Consider the following 9,543-nt stretch of genomic DNA (forward strand, 5'->3'; position numbering starts at 1 on the left):
GATGTTGTAGGTTATAAATGATTTAAATATGGATGCCTATTGAACTAGATTTCAAAACAAAATTAATTACAGAGATTTAATATTTGTTTATTGTTAACATGAATAGACATTGATCATCATTGATGTTATTTATTTTGTACTTTGATGTGTTTTTATGAGAGGGTTTTTAAAAGTGCTGAGTGTATATATGAAAATGATTGCTTTCTCCTCGAAATTAATTCTTTTTTTATATATATATGTAGGCCTTGAAGATTTAAACAGCCTTACTGAGAATTCTTGTCAAAATGTTATTCTGAATTTGTCAAAATGAATAAGCATATGGATCATTTAGTTTTAGATTTTGTTTTTAACCCTTTCACCACTGTAGACCATAATGGACTCATCCATATCAATGCATGGTAGAGTCTACTAAAGTTACATAGGGGTGAAAGGGTTTATTAATCTGATGTCGTAACAATCCTGATCTGGTAGAGTTATCTCCCTTGGCAAATGCGGGTAGGCGTTGCCACCTAGCAATTGATTGAATTGCTCTATAATTTTTTTAAGTAAACTAACATGATTACAGGTAGGTTTTATTAGGATGGGACAAATATTACACGAGTAAGTTTTAGAATTGAATATGTCATGTCTTTCTTAATTTATTACCTCCGGTACAATTTGTATATAAAATAGTTTCGACAGATAGTTTTAGGCCTAGTTTAGTTTAATTCTTTATAGGATTGTACAGATTAATTAGCAGAGGCCAAAGATGATTTTTACAAAAACCAAATATTGTTTTCACATTTTTTATGGTAATTACTGTAACACAGTATTTACTCCTAGAATAGGTTGACAATCATGTGTTTGTTGGTTTTCGGATACCGCAGAGCACTAAAAGTAGGTACATACCAACGTTTTTCATACAAACTATTCTGGCCGTTTTTGAAAAGAATCTAAATTATAAAAGTTGGAGGTAAAACATATTTTGAAATGATTAAGTTAGTAAAAAAAAAGATTGAACAAATTTATTTTGTTACACTGCTGAATTATGAAATTGTAATTTTTTTATTTTTGTTTTGTTTTTTACACCAATGATATACACATTTTGAAACTTTTTGAAAATGATATCAGAGCTGCTTGAACAAGAAACCACTGAAGGGCAGTGATGCAGAGTTTTAAGACCTTTTTCATAATGATATGTTTGCAAGTGGTTGGACCGTTTCTAACTTTAAAGAAATAAGAAATAATCCTTGTATAACTATTTTAGAAAAAGTAGCATTTCATGTCCGACTAAACCATGGCATTCCTTTTGATCTTAATTCAATTAACTGGTTTATATGCTTACATAAATTTGCTCTAATTAATTACATGTATACATTACCTCATTATTAAAAGCCAGGAATAGTTATTTTCTTGATTCATATCACTTAAAAAATGAATTCAGATGTAAGAGTCTGAAAATATAGCGGGTTTGCTTGATTATCAAATACTAAACATAATACCCACCAGTGTCTGTTGGGAATGTTTTAACCCTTTCACCCCTATGTAACTTTGATAAACTCTACCATGCATTGATCTGGATAGGTCCATTATGGTCTACAGTGGTGAAAGTGTTAACTCTTCTCTTCATAGATTAGGGGGCACTTGTGTAGTGTCTCCAGCATTGGTGTTGGTGTCGACTTCAGCTTTGCCAGAATATAGTAGTTGATATTCATTAACGTAAACGTCACTCAGTATTTGTACTGGGATGCTGGTATTTGGTGTTGAGGTTCCCTAGGGTCCGATATTCATTAACGTAAACGTCACTTTCAGTATTTGTACTGGGAAGCTGGTATTTGGTGTTGAGGTTCCCTAGGGGTCCAACATTGAGGCAGTCAGTCAAAACAGATCTTTAAAAAATTTGATCTGCTTTTCACTTCACAGTTTTTATTTTTTTAAATGTTTTTCGATTTAATGAGCTGTACTGTTCACTTAAATAAATGTTAACCCTTTCACCCCTAGGTAACTGGAGTAAACTCTACCCTACCTTCATCTGGATGAGTCCATTATGGTCTATAGTGGTGAAAGGGTTAATTATGTATAGTTCTTGTTTGCTCTGATGGATCTATATAGCAGGTGAAAACTGGAATATATTGTTATCAAATAACCTAATTGAAATTTTAATCTCCCATTTTTTCTTGAAAAAACAGAGGATGGTAATTTGGGTGTACCCATCTATCTGTCTGTCACACTTTTAGTTTCTGTTGAACAATTGCCCTAAAAATGGCCTGATTTCAAAGAAATTTGATATGCACATTACACATACTGGCAAGTATGGACCAAGTTTAATCATCAATGTAACATAACTTATGAAACTGCTTCATTTTGATTGGTAAATTGGTTATATGCCATAAATTCCTTAAAAATTATCCTGAATGCAGCCGGGGGGATATGAAATTCTATGTGTTTGTCCGTTTCACTTTCCATTCAGCTGCTTAGAATGTCAACTTAAAACTGCTGGTATGTTTGATTGAATTAGCCTTAGTCAACTTTATATTCTTGCTGATTATGAATGCCCAGTTCCAATATTGGACATTTTGGTAATGTTCTCCACCGATCAAATTATACTTGTCTGTTAAACATATCTATGTCGTCAAATTTTTTTTATTTTATTTTTTAAATGTTTATTGTAGAATAGATGGATGACAGATCTGAAATACTGTCCGAGAATTTTATAGGAATTATTTAAAAAATGTCATTTTAATATGTTCATACTCAAAATATAATACATCGATTTATTGTTATAATAACTAAAAATGTATGATTTGTAAATAGATGTACAATTATGTGTTGCTATAGAAACCGTCCTGCCATACATATTAAAATGAACATTTGTATATGTAACACATACATGTATTAAATTGACATTTATGTACAGTATGTAACAATTTTTTAACTGTGATAAAATGCTTCATTTTCAGACATGACATCTTTTTTTTATTTACTGTAAATATTATTGGTATTGCTTCTTTGGAACACCTGGAATCTTTTTTTTTATTTCAAGCAGGATTTAAAAAACAATTCCTGTTAATATCATGTGTCATTATCTGGTATCAGAGGGAAATGTGGTACTATAAAGAGGAATGTGATATTTACATATTTTTTTTCTGTGAAAATGAACCTGTTTAAATAAATAGTTTAATATTACTTTTAACAACATAACAAAGCTGAAGATGCATATAAAGCAGTTTAGAATTTGTATGAATTTCAGGTGTATTTACTTTTTGAACACATAGTAGTTGAGGACACTTCTTCAGCGGCAGTTTCATTAATTACCAAACTAATCTGAATTGGCTTCAATGCCATGACAGATAAATATTTCAGCATTATTTTCAAAGATTTTACTCTATACAAGTTGTTTGACATGTCATAGGTTTGGAAACCTGACCATGATATTAAGGGGAGTTCATAAGATATCACGTGATATAAGATAAACAGTTTATATACAATATATAAGTAGAAAAAGGGTGTTAATCAAATCCTGATATTAACAGAAATGTGATATTAAGTGGTACTTTATGCTCATAGTTTAGTTTCTAATTACTGAAAGTTAAGTGTTTTTCAGATGAAGGAGGTTCCACTTCAAGTTTTAGCAGTGTTTTTTGAACACATATCACTTACATTTATTATGTTCAGATTTACATGGTGTGTACCAAAGTTATTTGATCTTTCTGAGATTTGGGGATCAGGGGTAGTTCTGGTTGAAATCTTTCGGACTGATGGTGTAAAAATATGCCAAAACACTAGCTATTGTGTGGTTCACTGTAAGTTTAAACATGTTTCTGAAGAATGTGAAGTTTTATACCTTTCCATCTAAAATTATCAATCAAATCACTCGGGTAAAGTTAGAAATATATTAGTAATTTGCAGCGACACCATAAGTACCCATGCTCCTCAAATGTACCACGTGACAGTGGAAAATAAGGTGACACATGTTCCAAATTATCTTGGAAAGGATGTATAGTGTTGTGAAAGGTGATTTACTCATGTTTTATTATACTGCTACAGGCAATGTTCAATATAGTTGAATATTAGGCCTCAATTTCCATGAGCATGAATGAACTAGTCATACCATTGAATTTCTTGATACCGTTAATCATGACTGACAACCAGGAGTAACAGCGAAAACCAGTGAGGTCTCATTTTGTAATTACTTGGCTGTAAGAGATTTATTCTTCTTTCATTATTTCGTGTAATTGATCAATATACATTTCTAATCGATCTGTGTTGTATTGCGTCTAAATATTCCTGTTATATCATGAGTTGTACAGTTGTGACCTTTTTAGATTTACCAATTAAGGATAATTGGAGGAAAATAAATTATGGATAATTCCTTGGTTGTATAAACTGTTGATAAATCAATGATTTTATGAAATAAATTGTGGATAAATTATTTATATATATTTATGATGTATCTTCTGTGTACTACAGTAACCTGATATTGGATAACCATTTTAACTTACTATTATTGAGTGACGGATCTAGAGACAAATATGAGGGAATTGGGTTTCATGTGTTCAAATAGATAAAATACATGTTTTTTAACTTCCCACTTAGTTTCTAGAAGGGGGTAGGTAGATCGTAATGACTTTTGTCAGTTTGTCTGTGCATGCGCAAGTCCGTCCGTCTGTGGGCACTCGATCTAATGAACTCTTTCAACAAATTTAGTTCATATTTACACCACAGAAGTCCAGAAAGCCTCTCTGGATCTGTCACTGCCTTTTTTTTAAATTAAATATTACAGTACCGTCCATGTACAATCCTAACAATAACCTATATAAGCATATATACCTATTTATTTGTTTAATTTGTCAGTAGATAGTTGAAGTGTTCCTTTTAATTTGTTTTAATTAATTTCTATTAGCGTGTTACCCGAGGCATTATTTTAAAATTAGTTTTCGTATAAATCAATTCAAAGTTTTGAATTGTCGGCGTCTGATTGGGTGTATGGTTTCAATATCGGGAGAAACGATGACCCGATCGGGTGAAAATATTTGATTGGGCGAGTGGTCGAAATATCAGGTGAGACCCGTCGAAAAATCGGGCAAGTAGACAGGTATGTGGGTTGTTTTGCCCTAAATGTCATTGCATTACCTAGTATCAGGAGAAAACTTGGACTACTAACTGATGTGTGTATGGAGTAAAACCTTGTTATACTGCCACGATTTGTTCAGAAAAACCTGTGTTATACAGGGGTTTGGCATTATACAGGGGTTTGGCGTTATATGGAGACTTGAAGAAAAATGGAAAGGGGCTATGAAATATGTTGGTGGCAAATAAAACAACAGGCATTATATCAAGGGTTTGCGAAGGGGAACTTGAAACATCTTGGCAGTAAGTGAGGTGGCAAATGAAAGGAAGGGGCAATTATATCAAGGTTTATGGTACATCAACATTTTTGAAAATTTCTTTACCTTTAGATTGCTTCTCTTTCCATTAATTCCTTCACCCCTGACGACACATTTGAACCGTCCCAATTTCCAATTCAAAGGTTGGAATAGTTCATTATGAAATTTTAGGGGTGATGAGTTAACGGTACTAGCTGATTTACATGTAGAGGACAACTTCAAATATTTAAAAATTGATAATAATTAAATTAGCATTCACTTCGGAAAATTACAAAGTTTGATGATAATGAGGGAATCAAATTAATTTCAACATTTACTTAAGGTAGTAGTCATTGATAAAGATAAAAATTTATGATTTTTTTTTATATTTTCAAGTAAACTTTGAAACATACTATAAAGTGGAAATTCTTGTATTTGGAAATGTTCAAGTTCCGACTCTGATCATGGAGTAGAATTTTTTATGTTGGTAATCATGTTGAAATCTGTATATCCTATATATATCTGTAATTTATATAATCTCTCTATATATTTGTATGCTAATTTACTAAAAGCGAAAAAATGTGAGCATGTCCACATAGCCATAATTTCCACATTGCTCATGCCAATTTAACTTAATTCTAAGTACCTACGCACAATTTACCAAAACCAAACTATTTCTAGTGTCTCTGCACTTATAGTGTTGTTTTTTTTTATTATTATTTCTCACAAACCTAGATAGTTAGAAAGTATGTACATCAGAGAAAATTTTCAAAACTTTTTACTAATATCATATTTGTTCTGTTAGGTTGTTGATTTCCTTGCATTACGATCAACTTTTTAATCACATTGTATACTGCTCCGAAATAGCCTGATGTGTACCATCAGGGGGTGTATGGCAGACTTTATTGCTGTACATGTACAATGTGTCATTCTAACAGGGTGACATTCTTCACAAATAAATATTTTTTAATGAAAAATGTGTTTTTGTTTATTGACTTAATTATTCAATAAAAAGTGTAGTCTGTTTAAGTTGAAACCTGTATAATCTGGAAAGCTGTGTTAAATGTACCACAGTGTTACACTCCACACAGGGACCTGAGAATCATATACAACAGCAATGTTTAGACCTAGTAAGATGTGTTAGCAGTATTAGATGTTTTAGGGGTTTAGATCAACTCTTGGTAAAAATGCTATAGAGGATGGCAACCAATCACCAAGTGGTGAAGGGCTAGGGATATAGAGATGGTTGGACTCCTCAACCACTCTGACCCCTCATAAGTTTAGGTCAAAACACAGCTGTTGCAACAAATTCTCAGATCCCTGTGATACTCCTGCAGAAAAGTTGTATGTACCAGAATCAGGTTGTGTGTCTAGGTGGAATCTTGTCCAGAAAACTCTTTCAGAAGTTAATTGTCAACACTTTTTGAAGTTGTGCACATGTGCTTGCTTTTTCGATCCGTTTCTTTTTATGGGAGCTCTGTTATGCCTTTTTACAGTTCTTAGCTTTCACTAAATTTCAAAATTTAATGTCAGAAGTAGTCGTGTCGAATACCAAATAATTTTGTTATTCCATGTAAATTACTGGTATATTCCCAATATTCTCCCTTATTGGAGCCACCTCCTTTTCCCTACCCCTACCCCCACCCCCACCCCCAGGAGGGGGTTTAAAATTGATATCCCTTTGGCCCGTATGATACTTCTCCCCAGCTTAAGAGAAACTTTTAAGAAATAAAGATTGTATGAGTTATCTCCTCTTTAAAAAGTCCATATATGCAAATCAGTCTGAACCACTCTTTATGTATGTCTTCAGAAGTATAAAACACGACAAATTACTTGTGCTTAGTTTTGGACAAATGAGATTAAGTGCTATATCTGTCAAAAAACAGGAGAAGGTATTGCCTCCCCTTTTTAAAATGTTACCAAATATGCAAATGAGTTGTCAGTACAAATATGGATGAAATTTGAAAGGGGAAGTAACAAATTAAAAAGGGGAGATAACTATATTTCTGATATGGGTGATAACTCCATGTATGTATGCTTTACAGAAACTACAATATGAAAAAATACATTTACAAAGTTGCTTTGTTTTAATTTAACTATGACCTGTTTTTGTGATACATTCTCCTTATTGATTTTAGAACGTTTTTTGTTGGCTTATTTTGATTTTCCCTTTTCAGTTTTTGTATTTAACATTGTTTTGATAAGACCATTATTTACCAGTATACATGTATAAGTATAACGTATAAGTATAATGGAATGCCCTGCCAAGCACTTATTATTTGAGACAATACTAGGGCTTAAGTGAAGAACCTGCAAAGTATATTCAGTATACCAGGCAACTTTCATTAAAATCCAATTAATTCTAGATTTGTCTATTAACATATCTGTATGAAATCCAACATTGCCACCGACTATATTTTAAATTCAATTCAATTGGGATTTTGCCTAAAGTCAGCCACAAAATGAATCCTGAAGGAAGTAAAGAAATCTGAACTGCTTTACTTTCTCAATATATTTACACATGTTCTTGAATAAATACACTGCATAATTTGTACATTTTGAAGAATATCAACCAATATTACTGGTGTATGCTACCTCACACTTCATACTTTTACTGTACTTAAGTTTGTGTGAGAGTTATCTCCCTTTGAAAGTTTGCATCGAATAATTTGAAAACATTGAAGTGTGACCACATGCACATGTCCAACTGTTTCAACATGTTATTAAGAAGTTAACTGCAGTCCAAGTAACCTCAATATATCTTACAGGTTTCTTAGCATGGAACTCTTACGGAAAGGACCTACAATAATAAGGTAGCATACACCCTTAATATGTCCAAGGAGAACACAATATATCTTACAGGTTTCTAAGAATGGAACTCTTATGGAAAGGACCTACAATAATAAGGTAGCATACACATGTCCAAGGAGAACACAAAGGTAGCATACACCCTTAATATGTCCAAGGAGAACACAAACACTTTAGTTATGAATATCATTTATTTGTCAGTGTTACTGTATGCTGCACACACAAGCTGCTCCAATGAAGATGACATAAGAAACAATACTATAGATCAGGCTAACAAATACACATTCACACCGTTCTACTATTGCACAATCAAACACTCTCCAATCTGTCCAGGATGGAGAACAACAGTTTCACTCGAGATATAGAGAAAATGTTATTACCTATTGAAAAAAAATAAAAAAATATTACACAGGCTTGATATGACACGGAGGGTGTGTGATTAGAGAAATAGTAATATCGGAATAATTATTATTTCAAAATGATGGTGCATTATGATAAATTAAAAATTTCTATACATTACTTACACTTTCTCAAGACATTGATTTTCTTGCAATTTTGTCTGAAGCATTTTCTGCTTAATCAGTTGTCATGCCAACAATTGTATACATCATGTAATACAATGCATTGCACACAAATAAATATCTTTGCAAATTGCTAAGGAAAGGTATCTTGGTGAAATTAAGCTTGGAAAAAATGTCAGTAATCCATAGTATTTTATGTGCAAAATGAGACAAAAATTATTTCATGTCTTTGAGGATATCAAATGAATGATTCCATTATTACAAATTAATCATGAAAACAATAGCAATACTGTTATATATTTATACCATACAGAAATAACGTCCCTATAGAGTCATACACGGTTCCATAAAATACAATAATAAAATCATTGTAAAATCAAAATGAAAAAATTCCCTCGATATGCAGAGAGTGCCCTCATTATAAATACATTGACCAATCGTTTAGTAAATATTAATGCATGTGTACCCTATTTAGCCTGTAATAAAACCAATGTTTTGGATAAAGCCCATCACAATCTTACAAACAGGGTTTATATTTGGAAATAAACCTTTCTTGCATTACTAGTAAAATTTAGGATTTAAAGCTATGTACACATTTCATTTCACGGAGGAGAAAAGACTAGAAAAGGGTTACTACCGGTGTCAGATTATTTTCAATATTATCTAAGAAAACAACCCATTTCATCCAAAAAGTTTTTATCCTAAATTTAAGGTCTATATTGCATGTGAAAAGGGATTTTCTTGAGAAATTGTAGTTCAGTATTCAACCAAAATCAGCCACATTAGGCAAGGTCTGATCATTATCTAGTAAAAAACTTAATGGTTTTCCCAAACAAAAATTATTTCATTTTCAAATTTTCTGTCTTTTG

The sequence above is a fragment of the Mizuhopecten yessoensis genome, unplaced genomic scaffold, assembly GCF_002113885.1.
Source record: "Mizuhopecten yessoensis strain PY_sf001 unplaced genomic scaffold, ASM211388v2 scaffold11153, whole genome shotgun sequence".
In the NCBI taxonomy this organism is placed as follows: domain Eukaryota; kingdom Metazoa; phylum Mollusca; class Bivalvia; order Pectinida; family Pectinidae; genus Mizuhopecten; species Mizuhopecten yessoensis.